The sequence below is a fragment of the Cornus florida genome, unplaced genomic scaffold, assembly GCF_030987335.1.
Source record: "Cornus florida cultivar Cherokee Brave unplaced genomic scaffold, ASM3098733v1 CherokeeBrave_3.0.0_Hap2_Chr11, whole genome shotgun sequence".
Lineage (NCBI taxonomy): Eukaryota > Viridiplantae > Streptophyta > Magnoliopsida > Cornales > Cornaceae > Cornus > Cornus florida.
This window is the reverse complement of record NW_026775581.1, coordinates 99,461,881-99,480,025: the sequence shown is the minus strand read 5'-3', so window position 1 is coordinate 99,480,025 and position 18,145 is coordinate 99,461,881. Positions and strand designations below refer to the sequence as shown.

Here is an 18,145-nt window from a genome sequence, read left to right as displayed (position 1 = left end):
CACAATGACTATGAGGTCTGGATCTGGATCTAGATCCCAATTATATGTCGGATCTTCATAAGTATCCTGAGCAATTGTAGTATAAAAATCTTCATCTAATTCATCATTGTCTGTCAAATTGTCCGACGAACATAGCGAAGGGGAAGGCGGAGGAAACAACGCCGACGGAATGGGATTATCAGAAGATGAAGTAGTGCCGAAGCCGTAATTGGCCGTTCGACTTCGATCAACGTCAGCGACTTTGACGATTCTGGGCAAATTGCGGCGAAGAAGATTTTTGGGGCGAAAGCGAAATTGAGATTGAGGTATGTAGATATCTGATGAGCTAAGGATACGATGGTGTTGGGTAGGAATTGATTTGTGTCGTTAAGGACGTCTAGAGCAAGCAATTTGATGGAATCATCAGATAAGAGCCTTATGCGCTCGAAGGTAACAACCTTCTCTGAATTTTCAGTGATTTCTTCTTGTTGGTGGTTAATGGTTATGAATTTGTTACTGATACGGAACATGAAAAGCGCTTTACCCTCCATAACTCCATTCTTACGGAGCTTCTCATTCCATCTGAATACACGCACTTTTCTGCAATGAGCTTCTTCACTCAGACTCACCATTTCTTGCACTCCGTTTTGATCCGATCCACTAACGAAAACTCCATTGCCAATTCATTATTCCTCTTCGATTTGCTGGAGATCAAGAACAGAGACATCATTGTTCCTCTGTACACGATCAAAGAGAGTGTCAAACACTCTATATGGTTTATTGTGTATATGAATTTTTGTATTATTATTATATATTTTTTTTTTGGTAATTAATCAATTTTGGGGAAACCAAACCCATTAATTGTTTCTTTCAATTTATTAATCAGGGTATTTACAGATTGATTTGGGAATTCTAGTATTGGAGTTTATGGTTTATGGCACCAATTAGTTATGTATAGAAAGTGTATATGTTGTGGTGTATGATAGAGAGAAAGAGACGAAGATGAATTAGACAGACGAAGAAAAAAAATTAATATAAATATAAAATGACATAAATAGATTTCAATTCATATGCTAAACAATAAAAAGCAGGGGCTTTTGTTGTCCAAAAAACATGAGGACAAGCCAATATATATATATATATATATATATATATATATTTGAAACGATGGAATATATGAATGGGTGATTGATCATAGAACCGGACACTTATAATTTTTTATTTTATTTTTGTTTCTCTTTTTAAATTTCATTAATTTCCTTAAAAAAATAAAATTTTCTTTCTTAAAATTTCATTAATTTCCTTAAAAAAAATATATGAATGGGTGATTTTTCTTATTTTAGTTTTTAAAATTTTTCTTATTTTTCTCTTTCTCTTTCTAAATTTCATTAATTTCCTTACAAAAATAAAATTTTCATACTTAAAATTTCATTAATTTCTTAAAAAAATATATGAATGGGTGATTTTTCTTATTTTATTTTTCTATTTTAGTTTTTAAAATTTTTCTTATTTTTCTCTTTCTCTTTTTAAATTTCATTAATTTCCTTAAAAAAATAAAATTTTCTTACTTAAAATTTCATTAATTTCCTTAAAAAAATATATAATCGAATACTTGTATGGCTTATAATAGCCCTCAATACCAAACTGTATGATATTGATTACCTACTTTATTTATTCTTGTATATAAAAAAGAAATGGTAAATATGTCATTTGAATAGTCAACCTAAAGTCAAATGAGGGTAAACATGTAATTTTAATCATTAAAAAAATAATTTATTGGGTCAAACCAAAGTCAAAGGGTAAGAATGTCTTTTTACATGTAAAAAGTGGTCTGACACACCTGTCAACTAACTTTTAGGGTCTGAGTGAAAAACGGAACAAACGTTTGTAATGTGAGTGATAGTTATTTTCGAAAGATGTTTTAGACTGATAGTTGGCCAAACTACTGGGGGTGTCAGTGAAATTATCCCTAATATAATTTGAGGCAGTAGGCATTCAGTACTACATCTTCATACTGTGAACATAATAGCATGCAAAGAATAAGGCAAAGTGAGAAAAATACCCTTAATGTTTTAATTTTGAGCAAATAATATCTATATCCGTTATTTTGGATATATAACTCCATTAAGTTTCAAAAAAATAAACAAAGAATGACTTATATTGTGTATATAAGTTCGTTAATTTTGAAAAATGAGCAAAAAATGGCTTGAAATCGCTATTAAGATATAAAATTCAGAAAACGCTTTTATCTCTTTCAATAATATCCCTATAGGTGCAGAGTGAGAAAAACACCCTTAATGTTTACATTTTGGACAAATAACACAATTATCCTTTATTTTGAGTACATAAGTCTGTTAAGTTTGAAAAAATGTGGCAAAGAATGGTTTGAGGTCATTACTTCTTAAAAATTTAGTCAAGTGCATTGGACGTGAAATTTTCAAGATATAAATTTTCAAAAATACACACTTAACACATTTAATTAGTTTTTTTACCTTTTTTTATTTAATTATAGATGGATATTTTAGTCTTTTCAGCATTCAGGTCCTTATTTATACCAAAATTGAATGATAAGGAGGTTTTAGAATGTATAGGGGTTATATAGTCTATATGCGTACTATAAGGATATTTTTTGTCCGCAACCCTATATTATATATTTATAAAAGGGACGGTTTAGTTATTTCAAATTTAATTAGTTTTTTTATTTTTTATTTATTCAAGATACTTTAGTCTTTTCAACATTTTGGTCTTTGTTTGTCCCAAAATTAAATGTTAGAGACTTTTCCAAATGTACAGAGAGTTCTACACTCTATCTATATGCATATCAGTGTTTTTTTGTTCGTGACCATTAATTGAATTGAAATTAAAGAAGAAAGAATTGAAAAAGTAAACCGGACAGTCAATGCATATTTCATAAATTTAGTATTATGAATTACAAGTATGACTAAAATTATTTCAAATTGTTTTAATAAAAGTTAGCTAGGAGAATTAAGAGTTTTGAGATAGATTGCCTCCAAAACCATATCTACAATTGGCCATTGCACCAATTGTTTTCCTGATTTATCCAGCCAAAGAGTCCTTGGAATTGCCTGCAAAACCAAATCTATTATGAGCACTTCTCATTCATATGATTAAGTTGAGTTAATTCCTGATTGAGCTTGTCAATTATTCTTAGGATACGTTATCCACAACAAGAATTACCTGAACTCCCGACCATCCTTGTTTGACAGAATCGGTTTCAGACAACGATTCGTTAATCCAACCCCATAAGATCCTCCTACTTTTGACACCATCGTAGAATGTTTTCAAAGTATAGAACTTCCCATAATCATATCTTAAGGCTGAATCACCATCCACGGATCCACTATCCGAAATATATCTATCCATGACAAAGTTATATGTTCCAACCGTGTAATAGTCATGTCTGGTATCATCCAAGCTCAGTTTAAGCACATGTTTGATGCCCAAACCAAGCATGGATGTGTCCAGACCACTTTGACTGGTAGTAGAAACTAAAAAAAAATCAGGGCACTCCCACATTCCAGTGCCATTAGCCGAATGAAACAGGTCATTAGCTTTAATCCAATAAATAAAATCATTGCTCCTATATAGAATTGCTAGTCCCCGGCGATCTATTTTGCTACCAATGATCACTCTCCACTAGGGGTGGCAATATTTGACACGACACGCTAACTCGACACGAGATAAGCGGGTTAAGGTTTGGGTTAATCGTGTTCGTGTCATAATCGTGTCGACACGGATTGACCCGCTAACTAAACGTGTCGTGTTCGTGTTTGACCCTGTAAACACGATTAACCTGATTAACTAAACGTGTCAGATAAACGTGTCGTGTTCGTGTCAAAAATGACCCATTTAGCCAAATATGTCGTATTCGTGTCGAAAATGACTTAAATGTGTCTTTCCGTGTCGTGTCAAATCTTGACCCATTTATTAAACAGGTTATGCGTGTCGTGTCGTGTTACACGTATAATAATTGTATCGTGTTCGTGTCAAGGGTCTTAAATATGATTAATAATCGTGTCGTGTTCGTGTCAACCCTAGTCGTAATCGTGTCGACACGAACACGACACGCCAACACGAATTGCCACCCCTACTCTCCACCACCCATCAGGGCCTAGCCAAGCAGTGGTTAGGTCTCTGAATGAGCTTGCATTGATTTTGTTCATGCTAGTTGGTGCCATTAGTGGATTCTTAGGTGACTTGACCCATTCCCTAAGGAATGGGTCAGACAGGTTTTTGGGCACGACTATGTTTTGGACTTGTTGGCTCCCGGGGTCTATTCCGGTATAGAGAAATGCCGATTTTTCCCCGGGAAGGATGGTGGCAGAGCCGGACCAGCAACCGTTGATATCGGCTTGTTGGGATGGGTGGAAGGCAGGATCATGGGGAGTCCAATTGACAAGATCCTCAGATGTTGAATGTGCCCATACTATGTTACCCCAAGCTGCACCATTTGGGTTGTATTGGTAAAAAAAAAATGGTAAAGGCCCTTATAAATCATGGGTCCTGCAACAAATATTTAAAACATAATAATAAATAAAGTGTTATATTAAATCACTGAATAATACATTTGTACTTAAAATATGCGGTTCCTTGTACATCTTGGAAATTAAATATATTAATTTGTGTCCAAATTAATAATTCCATCATTTAAACCATGCATTTAGAGTTGTTAATCTGAATTGAGATTAAAATTGACAAGTTAAATGAAGGAGCTCACCATTAGGATCTGTGAGTTTAAAGACAGCCATTAATCCATTGCGCGATGTGATACCCCCTAATTTCAGAACACGGGTTGATCAAATCCGTGCACAAAACCAAGGGATATCAAAACAATTAAAGTATTTCAAACAAGTACAAAGTACAAAATGAAATAAAAGAATAAATAATACGCTGAAGAAAAACTAATATATAAAAAATTTCATTAATAACTCTCCAATAGTTACAACTCGAGAATCCCGTAACTTAAGAATCCCTTAACCAAAATTCACTATCTATAAATCTATTAATAATTACTGAAGTAATAATATCCTACTTTGAAATAAAATAGAAAGAATAGATAAGTCCTCCACCTGTGGATTCTCAACCTCGAGACTTGAACTTCTAATAACTTGAAAAATAGATCGTGAGTTAAACCCTACGAGCAAGCTCTCTCTACCAGGCATCTGAAAACCAATAAGCAGATCATCTCTAATCAAAACCAAACCTAATAAAGTTTTAAGTTTAATAAAGATATTCATATGTATAAATAATTATATACAATATAACTTTTACATCCATTAATAGGTTCATTAAATTTCAAAACCATTAAACCAAGTTAAAACATAATCCTACGTAAACAATCCACAATCTCCTTCTCTTTTAAAGAGAAATCTTTTAACCTTAATTCTATTTTAAATAATTATTTAATCATTTAAATAATAAACCATAATCTAAGGAATAATTCCTTTAATCCAAAACCCTATAACCACTAATAAATGAATTTATTTATTTAAATCATAAAACAAGATTCATATGTATAAATAATTATATACAATATAACCTTCACATCCGTTAATAGGTTCATTAAATTTCAAAACCATTAAATCAAGATTAAAACATAATCCTATCTAAACAATCCACAATCTCCTTCTCTTTTAAAAAGAAACCTTTTAACCTTAATTCTATTTTAAATAATTATTTAATCATTTAAATAATAAATCATAATCTAAGGAATAATTCCTTTAATCCAAAACCCTATAACCACTAATAAATGAATTTATTTATTTAAATCATAAAACAAAGATTCATGCCTTGGCAATTCATCCATTCCTTCTACAATATTATTTTATTAATATATATAAAATAATACACTAACTTATAAATACTCGATTATTCTAATTTAAGAATAACAAATCCTAATCCAACCTATACATACAATAACCATAGATGAAATTTTATCATCTAACACATAGTAATTTAATTTCACTTTGGTAAATCAACCATGCCATTACAAATATATTTATTTATATATTGGCAACTCAACTATGCCGCCTTTTTAAGTATTTTTATTTATACATTAGTAATTCAACTATGCCTCCATAAGTATATTTATTTATACATTGGCAAATCAACCATGTCTCCTATGTATATATTTTATTTATACAAATAAGACTATTTTTTTTAAGCCTTTGGCAACTCACCCATGCCTACAATTCATCCATATACCAATATTAGACTCAACGATAGCTAATTCATACATAGACATCTCATACAAATTATAAGCATATCACTAATTTAATAATCAGTCCAGATATATCAAGTAAGAATGATAATACTAATAATCTTAATTAACATACATATATATACAAATATATTATATAATATATATGTGTATAATCATTCTTTAATAATCCTTAATTATTTAAAATCACATATACATATATATCAACAATTATATATATATATATATATATATATATATATATATATATATATATATATATATATACACATCTATCCATACAACTCATAAATTAAATAAACCATATATAAATAAATAAATATATATCATCCTTCCATAACCAATTATTAATTTATTATATTAATAGCAAATTAAATGCTACTAAATATCGTCAAAAACGGTTTCCCATAAATATTGCATCTCGGTTTAAATAATTTTCCGTCACCGTCTTACTAAAACATAAATATCTCCTACTAGGATAGAAATCTGATAATGAAATTAGTACCATTGGAAAGAGGACGAAAAATCCTTAAATTTGAGCTCAAGAATGACCTAATTTCGATTTAAGATGACGACCATTTTAATTTTATGTCACAAATTGGCAAAATAATTGGCTAAGCTCAAACACTACTGTGAGCGCACCCACACTGGATTATATCGTTGAGCTCACACAAATGCACCCACACCAGATTAGCTCACTTGAGCTCACATGTATGCACCCACACCAAATTATTTTATCTGAGCTCACATGTATACACCCACACCAGATCAATCTTCTGTTGACCAAACCTAATCCATGGTCCAGATTCACATGCGCACTCTTTTGTGTACACCGTAATGCACTGAATCATTCCACTTATATTTAAACTATTCCAATGGCCTAGATCAGTGGTGTAACCTCTTACCATGCATACTACCACACTAGATCATTTTCTGGTTATCAAGATCATCCTATGGCCCTGATGTAAGGCGCACCGAAGTGCTATGTACCTCGAAACACTGAATCAATCTCCAAGTTTATGCACCGATTTACACAGTGCTGTATAGAATTAATTTAAAATTTATTAAAAATAATTCTAAAATACATTCCAGAATATAAAAAATTACAAAACAAATTCTAAAAATATTCTGAAAAATACAGAAAAATTCCAAAAAATATAAAAACCCTAATTAATCCTCTTGGGTCATAATTCCACCTATACATTAATTTTAAAATATATATACAACACCAATATATACAAATAAAATCCAATAATCCAAACTAAAATTTTATAATAATTCATACTTTTAAATAATCTTATCTATACATGATTTAATTAAATAAATTAACTTAATGTTTTTAATTAATCCGTTCTAACTATGATTTAAATTAATAATTTAATTAAAGTCTTGATACTCAAGGGAAATTTTTATGGATTCTAAGAGGAAAGATAGAAAAGAATTCCCCCGAAGGTTTCGAAACAAAACAGATGCTTTAAGCTTTGATTGTATCTTTCAATCCGAACGTCCTCCTTCTCATATCCGACCGTAACTTAAGGAGAGTTATTAATGGAAATTTTTTATTTATTAGTTTTTCTTTAGCGTATTATTTATTCTTTTATTTCATTTTGTACTCTATACTTGTTTGAAATACTTTAATTATTTTGATATCCCTTGATTTTGTGCGCGAATCTGATTAACCTGTGTTCCGAAATTAAGGAGTATCACACGCGACGAGAACAAGTCGAAATACATAAACAAGAAAAAGATACATTATGTTAGCTAAAGAAGAACAAGAATGGCATTATATATATATATATATATATATATATATATATATATATAGCAATGGATTTTGTATTTGAATTTAAAGAGAAGTTGACAGGAAAAAGGGTACCATTCATCCAGTTGTTGGGAGGTTGGAAGGGGGCGGCAACCCTTAGGCGAGTTAGGCGGTCGCCTAAGGCCTTCATCCAATAAAAAGGCCCCAAAATATTATAGTTGTCTTGTATATATAATTTATTGTAATTGTTTCCTAATTGAACAATAATTCTAAAGAATTTATCTCCTAAAATAACGCTTCTTTTTTATTTTCTCTCTCCTTATCAATTTAGAGAGAAATTATTTATCTCCTAAAATATCTCATTTTTTTTTTTTCACAATTTCTCTCTCCCCCTCATTCACGGTTGTTTAGTAAACCAAACCCTAACCATTACACACACTCAATATGAGCCCAAATATTTATATTCTTAAATAATATATTTTTTCTTTGTCATATACTTTTTTTTATACACACTATTTTTTACACCAACACTATATATATATTTTTGGTAAGTTGCACAATAATAATTATTTAGCCGTCGTATGGGGAAGTGAAGAAACTTTCTATATTCTCTTTTTTTTTTAGATTTTATTTTTTTTATTTTTTTTATTTTTTCTTATTCCTAATCCTCACGTTCATTCTCTCCTCTCTCTCAGCAAACTCAACAAATTACAAATCATCTCCCTTCTCAGTTCTCTCTTATTACAACTTTACAATTTTCTTTCTTCTCGACTCAATATTCAATAGTTTCAAATCTCAATTTGAACACACTTTTTTTTATTGAAGAATTTGCAATAACATTGAATTGGGACTTTCTAAATCAGGTTATATTATTCTTTTTCTTTAATTATTTTTTAGTTTTACTAACTTTTGTTATTATAAATTTGTATATATCTATATTTTTATATATATTTGTATATTTATTTGTGAGTTGTGAGTCTTGTGACTATTTTTATCCATAATTTTTAAAACGAATGAATTATTTTTAATTAATTATTATTTAATAATTAATATATTACATATTATGATATGAAAAGGTCTTTTTTTTTTTTTTTTTGAGCCTAAGGCCCCTAGTTACATCGAGTCACCGCTGGGTTGGAAGTGATAAGAAGTTCTGTAAGTTTGATTTGGTGAAGCTGGTTGAAGAGTCTCAACGTTTGTGTAAACAATGTGGGAGGCTTCAAGTTGATCAACAACACCATGGGCAAGAGAAAGAGAGAAGAAACAAACGAGCAGCCAAACACAAGAGATGGCCATGGTTGACTGTGGGAATGATCAGAAGGCAAGGGTATGGTGGCCTATTTATAGATCGAGATCTTTGAGTGATGGGAAAATAGAGAACTCCGCAAATAGCTAATAATATTTGAAAAGTATGTAATGCACATTTACCATCCCATTCTTTATGAAAATGAGGTTTGTCAAGGCACGGATTCAGAAATTTAAGTGAGAGGGACAATATTAAACTTTTTAAATAATTTCATGAGGCAAAGATAATATTTTGTAAGTATATATATATCAGAAGAACAAAATAGTAGGGTAAAAAAATGAAAAAAAAAAATAAAAATTGAAGAGGGCAATTGACCCTCCTGAAGTGTACATGACTCCATTCATGAGATTCGCTAACTACAGTCACGCTACTACAATTATTTAGTTTCATTATTAGGATGGCACAAGAATGGAACTAAAGTAGTCCTAGCCCTCAATTTTTTTATAATTTCCTTTTATACACATGCAACTTCAAAATTCTAAAAATGCCCCCTCAAAATATTTATATTTTTATATTAAACTATTAAATTTTAAAACTACCACATTTTCTAACCTTGACCCTATATAATTTATTCTCTTTCTTTATCAATTTGATTACTGGACATACAATATATCTCCAACTTTAATCCTCTCTTTTCCTATGCCATGTGGCTCTCTTTCAGCAACAATTAAAAAAAAAAAAAAAAAAATGGTGGAATGACCACAATCTCCCAGAAGTCACGAAAAAACTAAATAAAATATCGTTCTTGTTTATTTTTTATTGTATCTGACACATGAAATTCATGAAAATATACTATTTATTAGTTTTTTTTTTTTTTTTTTAAGTGCTTTTATCGATCTAGGTGGCGTTTAAAAATTCAGTACTTATTTAATTAAGTATATTTAATAATATAATTTGAATATCATTAAAAACGATAATCACCACTTAAAATATAATAAAATTTTAAATAATAGAGACATTACTTTTTATTGAATGTTGAACACTGAAAATTTAAAAAATATTTATTTATTTTATTACCACTTAAATATTTCAATACTTAAAATTCAGCACTTACAATTTTCAGTTTTATCAAACAGTACTTCATCTTTCTGAAATTATTAATGTATCCTTCTTTTGTTTTAAATTAATGGATAAAAGAAAATTTTTAAACAAAAGTCTTTAGTTAAATAATGTCTTTTTAGTATTTGTTTATTTTTCAATTAGATTTGACATTCGCCAAAGAGAAATCAAACTGTCCTCGAGTCAGCAAGAAAAAAAAAAAACTGGGTTTGTTACGGAAAACTGATAACTTGATAGCAGTTTCAAAAATAATTGAAATTTAAATAATATCTATTATATTAATTATTTAATTGCACATGGTACATGCTTACTTACTGTTATGGATTTAAATTAAAAACAAAAATTGGAGAAAATATCCGTTTTGGGGATACAAAATCATGGAGAAGCAACGGAAAGTTGAAGTTGTGCTAGATATTTCTCACTCAAACATAAAGTTATGGACATATTTCTCGTTGTGGAAAAATGGTTCCCAAAAGATGGGTTCATTTACATTCTACCCATTATTTAATTTCGTAGTTCGCCTTATTTGAGAAATAAGTGAGATCAATGGATGGCCTGTGAGATATAAATTTGTATGTCAGCAAATTTTGAAGTCAAAACTAATTGTATTTTTATTTATCTTTAGCCTCTATCTTTCGAAATTAAAGCAAAAATGCCTCATCATGTTGAATTCAGTAAAAATATCATTTAGAATAATTATTGTGTGAGTGAGGACGCATTGTATTTATATATTTTGAATTGGTTGCAAAAGTATTGAGTTTTTAGGAGTTAAAATATGTCAATTTTTAGTCTCTGTAAAAGTTTAACCGGTTGCATTTTCAAACAGAATCAGTTACACATTATGCATGTCAAATTATAACTCTCGATCGAAATAGAACCATTTGTACTTCAAAACACAACCGATTACACTCTTTGTTATTGAAATAGCTCTCAATAAAAACACAATCAATTAAATTCTAAACAAAACTAATAGTGTTTTTAAATATACCAAATTTCAACTTTTGATAACTTTTTAGTTTTCTGTTTTTATCAATTTAGTTAATACTATAAAAATATCAACTCTCTCTTTTTTATTCCAAGTAACATGCATCATAAACACCAATAGTCGGCAACCACAAAATATCATAAAATCTCGTCAAACGTGTTTCATTGTTTAGGGGCCTAGGATTCCGATGAATAAATGGCGTAACAAACTGACAAATGACTTTTAAAAACAAAAACACCGACGAGGACCACTTGGAAAGACATTTTCATAAAATTATTATTTATACTTGTATATCTATTTATTCGTACATATAAGCCCCTGGTTTTCATGCAACAAGAGAGAGAAGTGTCTCTATAATACTCGGTTGGATTGGGCCGATCTATGGCTTTGTTTGGGCTTAGCCTGTTTTGCTTTGTTGGTTTCTTTAATCTTTGATGGTTTAGGCAGTCCATTATTCGTGGGCTTCCCTTTCAAGGCGATGCCTTGTATATTTGTATTCCTCTTTTATTAATGAAAGTTGCTTACTTTCCGAAATAAAAAAAAAACAAAGAGAGAAGCCCACTCGGATCTACTTCAAAGTCATGTTGGATCCATATAGTCGTCGGTGATGTGTTATAAAGTTTTATACTATATTTAGTCCATTCAAATACTTTAATCCATTTTGGTACGAGTATGAAAATGGAATAGGAATGGGTTTTAGCCCAATAAAGAGTTAAGCGGCCCAAACAAAGCTTAAGCCCAAAACGATTGAGATATAAATTTGTGTATGTTGCAAATTTTGAAGTCAAAATGTATTGTATTTTTATTTATCTTTAGTCTCTGTCTTTCGAAATTAAAGCTAAATGTCTCGTCCTGTTGAATCCAGTAAAAATATCTTTTAGAATAAGTATCGTGTGAGTGGACACCAATTGTATTTTTATTTATCTTTAGTCTCTGTCTTTCGAAATTAAAGCGTAAATGTCTCGTCCTGTTGAATCCACTAAAAATATCATTTAGAATAAGTATTGTGTGAGTGGACACGTGGCATTTATATGTTTCGACTTGGTTACAAAAGCATTGAACTTTTAGGAGTCAAAACATGTCAACTTTTTGCCTCGGTAAAAGTTCAACCGGTTGCACTTTCAAACAGATCGAATCAATTGCGTATTATGCATGTCAAATTGTAGCTCTCAGCCAAAACAGAACCCCTTGCACTTCAAAACACAACCGATTACACTCTCTGTTATTGAAATAGCTCTCAGTAAAAATAGAATCAGTTACATTTTAAACAGAATCAGTAGTGCTTTCCTGAATATACGAGATTTTAACTTTTGGTAACTTTTTAGTTTTCTGTTTTTATCAAAACTCCTAGGGATATCCTTGATGGATTTTAAAACCCCCTTTTACTCATTATGAGGACTCTCTAACATAATTTGAACTTTTGTCATAGAGGATTTTTGAGAGGCTAATGTGATTATAAAGTTTAGAATTTTGAAATCTTAACATGATCTAGCACTTTCGCAGCCAAGCTATATTAAGAAGATTCTAAGAATGTTTACTAACTTTTCATATATTGTAGTCTCTGTTCTTATTTTTCCCAGATTGAAGAGCAATAAATCAATTTGAATTCCTGAATTATTAGTGGTCTTTATGACACGACGGGCAAACATAATTTTCATAGTTGATACTTTAATCAACTGAACAAGTATATATTCCGAAAAGATATCATTGGATTTCTCTTGTGAGAATATTGAGGTACTTGTGGGGTATTATGAATTAGAGATAATATTTTGGCAAATATCCAATACTACTTGGAATATTAAAATATGATGATTCCTTATTTGTGACGGCCTAAATCTTCATGGAGCTGCAATCTCATGGAAATAAAAATGGCACATTTGTCTAACTTATTCCATGATTGAAATCTGACTGTTATTGCATTTTCTCTGTTGAATAGTAAGTTGTGTGATTATAAAATTCGATACGAAATAAGTCAACACTGCCCTTTATAGTTTTTTTGTGACAGTAAGGTTGCAATTATTCAATCTCATAGTGAATGTTAGAACAAAATCCTCACGTGTGCAATTGAAGCGCAATCATATAAGAGAATGGTACATACTTTCCAATACCAAGTGAATAAAATAGAAAATAATGATCATTTCTTATTGTAATTTAAAGTTCGTGAAAGGATGAGTAGCGTGACTGATCATTTCATACCTTCCCTTACAAAGAGAGTTAATCTTGGGCTTCAGATTATGGGGGATTCTTTTGGATGTGTGATGGACATGTCCTCCAATGCTATGATTTTCGTTGACTAAGCCCTGCCCATTGGTGGGCTATAAACCTTCCTTTCTTGGGCTCCCTTTTCGCCGGCCTTCAACAGTTTACAACACATTAATAATTTTAAATTTTATGTTCTTATAAATTATATTAAGAAATTTGGTAATATTAAAAAAAAAAAAAAAAATTGTCTTGAGAAGATGATTTAAGTAGGCTCACGTTTGTGTTAAGGTTGATGTGCTTTAAATCAATTTGTATTAGTTATTAATCTTTTCAACTATTTAATAAATAGATGGTATTTGAGTTTGACCAAAGTGTAATTTAATAAATCGATGGTGCTTGAGTTTTTTTTTTTTTTTTCCTAGCAAATTAAGGAGGACTTGAATACGGGTACACTCACTCGGAGAGTTGGATGCTATACCAATGAAATCATTGAATAATGCCCAATGGTATTTGAATTTGATTGAAGTGCAATATATTTTATAATATATGTTTAATTTGACATCTAATCCAAATAATATAAAAATGATATCATTGATATGGTATCATATACCATATAAGAATATTTTTCCTAATTGGAATTTACACACACATGCTTCTATTGTGACTTAAACCCCTAATCTCTCTTTGAGAAGTAGGGACTTAGTACTGTTAGGTCACTAACATGTTAGTACCATATAAGAATATGATTGCACCAAAATATTTGAAAGTTAAAATGAAATTGAAAAAATTAAGAGGAAGTGAGAGAAGGGCAGATATTGGTCAAGATATACTTTTCTTATATGTCACCAACCATGTTCAACCTATTAAGCAGGGCATGTGGAGGAATTGATGTAGTGGAAATTACTGGACTTAAAAGTGTATGTTTGGAGGCATAGTTGATAGCGACTTAAAACTAATTAAGACGGTATTTGTTCATTTCTTTACGTAATTTGTTTTGTTTTTGGAATATTAATCAGCCCTCAAAATAAATCAATGTGGTAAAAACTAAGAAGAACAATGTGTGATTATATATATATATATATGTGCGTGTGTGTGTTTTGATTCACTAGATATATTGGTTCTTGTTCAAATTAGAATTATAAATAATTACATATTGATTTAGGTGCACAACCCTATCAAAGTATACGTGTCTATAAATATGGTGGTTGATAAATAGGGGAGTGGTGGTAGGAGGTTGTGAGGGGAGGGGTAGTGGCCATCGTCGGAGGGTGGAGGTATAAGAGGTGGAGATAGCTATGGTTACAAGGTGGGGTGTAAGAGGTGGAGAAAATAAAGTAATAGACGTATGGAAGGAGAAAGAAAATAAATATAATAATGATAAATTTTTTATTTTTTAAAAAGTTATAATAAGAGTGAATTGTTGTGCCTCAAAATGCTATAATTTTGAAGCATATGACAAGACCGCAGAACCTCCTCAGCAAGAGGGTTCCAAGTCCGAACTTTAAAATTAAAAAAAAATAAATAAATACCATCACTCAAACTATAGCATTAAGGAATGTCAAAACTCAAAAGAGAAAAGATGAGCATTAAAATACTTTATTTATTTATTTATTTTATAGAAATGGCCGGTAATTACCACGATCTAGGCATTATACATCAGTTTCTAAAATATAATTTACCTTTAATTTCATCTAACTTAACTTGGAATAATACCACAAAGTCTTCATCTTGGAAGTCAAAATAAGGGGAATCCATCATTTGATTTTGCTTTGCATGGTAATTCCATCGAACTGCTATTAATGCTACGAATGGTCTAGATGACTTGACCATACATTAATTCATGTATTGATGGAATCCAATAAAATAAAAAAATGATAGATAAAGAATCAAGCATAATAAGCATTAATTAGGCAAACTTGAAGAGTAAAAAAAAAAAAAAAAAAGGAAAATGGATAGCATTGATAATTAAATAATCTTGTTTTTCTAAATTTCCCATTTTTTTGGTTTACTTTCAGGTGAATGATACTATAGTTAACGAGATTGAGATGTACAAGTATACTTTTGAAATGGGAAAACTATAACTAAAATCCAAAACTACATATTATATATGTAACCTTCCAGTTAATTTCCAGTCTAAAACTGGAATATTCAATTTTTTATTTTTTTTTATTTTTTTATTTTTGTTGTTGTTGTTGTTGTTGTTGTTGAAATATTCAACAACTCAATTCAACGAACGTGTCATATGCGTCTTCCTCGTTGGTGACCCAAAGACCCTTATCTGCTATATATACACTTGACACATGTAGCTAATATGACCATCTCCAATTCTCCATACATCTTGGGATATCATCAAATTTGTATTTTGAGAAGCAATGGCAAGTAACACCCAAAGCTTTCTGGTGACATTAATGATCTTCATGGTCATTCTATCTCCAGCTTTACCATCCGATGCAGCCCAGATTACTCCTCGAGGTATATTTTCCATCACAACCATATGATTTGCTGACCTTAATTACTTACTGATCCAGATGATCAAATTTTTTATTTTGTTTTTGTTTTTTTATTTTGATTTTGATTAAATATTTTTGGTTTCTTTCTTTGAACTCATGCAGAACTCAGGCAGAAACCATCTTGCCCTCCTTGTATGTGTTGCCAAAACACACCACCACCACCATGTTGCTACTGTGCCTGTTTTGTTACTACTGGACACGGTTCGCCATAGAACCAGTTTTATTGCCCCTTTACACTAGCCGGTCCAAGATTGATATACTGTTTTTTCATACTATTTATAGTGGAATGAAATGTATATGTGTTTTTTCTTTTCTTTTTTGGCAATACAAATTAATTTGCATACTGTAACCGTGTTTGTTTTTTTTCCTAAATGAAACCGTGTTTGTTTTTTTTCCTAAATGAAACCGTGTTTGTTCAATAATGCAGCAGAATATGAAGTGTTTTAGTTTTATTAATTAGGAATGTGAAATTTCACCCTATATTTTGTATAATTTACAACAATTTATCTATAAACAAAATTTCCATCAATTCGGCCATATGTTGAATGGGAATTGCTAGTTACACTTGCGTGCTGAATCTTTTGCATTTTTTTTTTTTTTGTGGTTACAATTGTGTTGCAGTTCAATTGATTTGCAGTGCTCAAGTAAAAAATAAAACAGAAAAAATTGGAGCTGACAGGAAGGGAGATAAATCTTTGCCAGAAAATTAACGAAAACATTAAAATAACATTAAATGCTTGAACCACTTGACTCCTCTACCTAAGAAAACCGCTTAATTTTAGTAGCCAGTTTACTTGAGAACTTATAAGAGTTGACTTAACATAATTTGAGGCAGTATATAATAATTTTTTGTAATTAGAATATCTCAATCAAATTATATGGACAAAACATCAAGTGCATCAGGCACTTGGTACTACATCTTCATATTGTGAATATAATAGCATGCTGAAGAACAAGACAAAGTGAGAAAAACACTATTAATGTTTTAATTTTGAATAAATAATATCTATATCCTTTATTTACCAAAAATATATATATATATATATATATATATCCTTTATTTTGGGTATATAACTCCATTAAGTTCAAAAAAATAAGCAAAGCAGAGTTTATGTTATATATATAAGCCCGTGAAATTTGAAAAATAACTTGAAATCACTAGTAAGATATAAAATTCTAAAAACAATTTTTCTCTTCCAATAATGCCCTTATATGGGCAAAGTGAGAAAAACACTCTTAATATTTACATTTTGGGCAACTAGCACCCATATCCTTTATTTTGAGTATATAAGTCCGTTAAGTTTGAAAAAATGTGACAAAGAAGGACTTGAGGTTATTATTTCGTTAAAAATTTATGCACATGACATTTTTAAGATATAAAATTTAAAAAATGCCCTTCTCTCTTCCGATAATGCCCTTACATATATACACACTTGTCACATTTAATTAGTTTTTTTACCCATTTTTTATTCAATTATAGAGGGATACTTTAGTCTTTTCAGCATTCAAGTCTTTGTTTGTACCAAAATTGAATTTTAAGGAAGTTTTAGAATGTATAGAGGTTATATACTCTATATGCATACCACAGGGTGTTTTTTGTCCGCAACCCTATATTATGTATTTATAAATAAAGACAGTTTAGTTATTTCACATTTAATTAATTTTTTTACTTATTTTTTATTCAAGACACTTTAGTCTTTTCAACATTCAGATCTTTATTTGCTCCAAAAATTAAATGTTAGGGACTTTTTAAAATGTACATAGAGTTATACACTCTATATGCATACCATATACGTGTTTTTTCCACTTGCGACCCTTGATTGAATTGGAATTAAAGAAGATAATTAAAAACGTAAACCAGACACTCAATGCATATTTCATAAATTTAGTATTACAAATGAGAAGTATGACTAAAATTATTTCAAATTATTTTAATAAAAGTTAGAAAGGAGAACTAAAGTTTTTGAGATAGATTGCCTTATTTTTGAATTTCAATGTTGTCCACCCCTTTTCTTCAACTATTTTGACCGACAATGGCCGCCATCCCCCAAGTTGTCAAAGAAATTTCGCTCGCCAAAGGAAAAATGCTTTACTTCTTGAG

General features: G+C 30.2%; 1 long non-coding RNA gene and 1 pseudogene across 1 annotated transcript; one reads left to right on the top strand and one right to left on the bottom strand.

Moving 5' to 3' along the window:
• Positions 1-665: 665 nt before the first annotated feature.
• On the bottom strand, positions 666-9,278 carry LOC132281656 (beta-fructofuranosidase, insoluble isoenzyme CWINV1-like; annotated as a pseudogene).
• A 6,586-nt stretch (positions 9,279-15,864) lies between these two features.
• On the top strand, positions 15,865-16,573 carry LOC132286438 (uncharacterized). The gene is made up of 2 exons (XR_009472785.1): positions 15,865-16,006; positions 16,147-16,573. It is a non-coding gene; the product is annotated as an uncharacterized LOC132286438 (long non-coding RNA).
• The last annotated feature ends 1,572 nt before the right edge of the window (positions 16,574-18,145 follow it).